The sequence below is a fragment of the Pundamilia nyererei genome, unplaced genomic scaffold, assembly GCF_000239375.1.
Source record: "Pundamilia nyererei isolate P.nyererei 1_Seehausen unplaced genomic scaffold, PunNye1.0 scaffold00076, whole genome shotgun sequence".
NCBI classification, from domain to species: domain Eukaryota; kingdom Metazoa; phylum Chordata; class Actinopteri; order Cichliformes; family Cichlidae; genus Pundamilia; species Pundamilia nyererei.
The window spans coordinates 2,769,144-2,769,710 of NW_005187477.1; the positions used below are offsets into that span (position 1 = coordinate 2,769,144).

Genomic DNA, 567 nt, shown 5'->3' on the forward strand with positions numbered 1-567 from the left:
TAATATGCTGCTGAGAATATAGCCCAGAAGAAGCTATAGTATAGCTTTTATTTTGAAAGAGCCATTTCTCTGTAAAAAACTCTCTTTTCCAAAGATGAGTGATTCCTCGATCAGATAGATTTATTATTTTATTACTTTGTTGTTTCAGCAACATTAAATTTAAAAACTGTACGTTTGAGTTAAAATATATAATTATAATTTTAATAAATGACAAATTAAAAAGGCATGAACATTTTTTGTATCGAAAAAATATCGAACCGTGAATTTTGTGTATCGTTGCACCCCTACTATCCAAACACTTTACGGATGATTACAGAATCATCAATGATTCATGAATTTCACTGTGGATGAGGTAGCTTCTCTCACACTGTAGCTGAATGTGCTGTTTATGTGTATTTGAATGCTTAGTCAGATATCTTTTGTAGTTTAGCTTCTACTGATGAAAAGTTTTAGTTTATTTTCTAATAAAAATTCATGGCCAAGAAGATTTACATTATTTTTGGTATTTTCCATTTTTTTCACAGTTTGTTGTTTGTTGTTCTGTCTGCGTAAGCTCAGCATGAGGAC

At 30.5% G+C, this 567-nt stretch overlaps 1 protein-coding gene across 1 annotated transcript in view; it reads left to right on the plus strand.

Annotated features, from left to right (window-relative positions):
• Positions 1–567, plus strand: part of ano7 (anoctamin 7) — a 17,151-nt gene extending 16,584 nt beyond the window's left edge. Inside the window, exon 25 of the mRNA XM_005737502.1 lies at positions 525–567. The gene's annotated coding sequence lies outside the window, so the exon portion shown is untranslated. The remainder of the gene's footprint in view (positions 1–524) is intronic.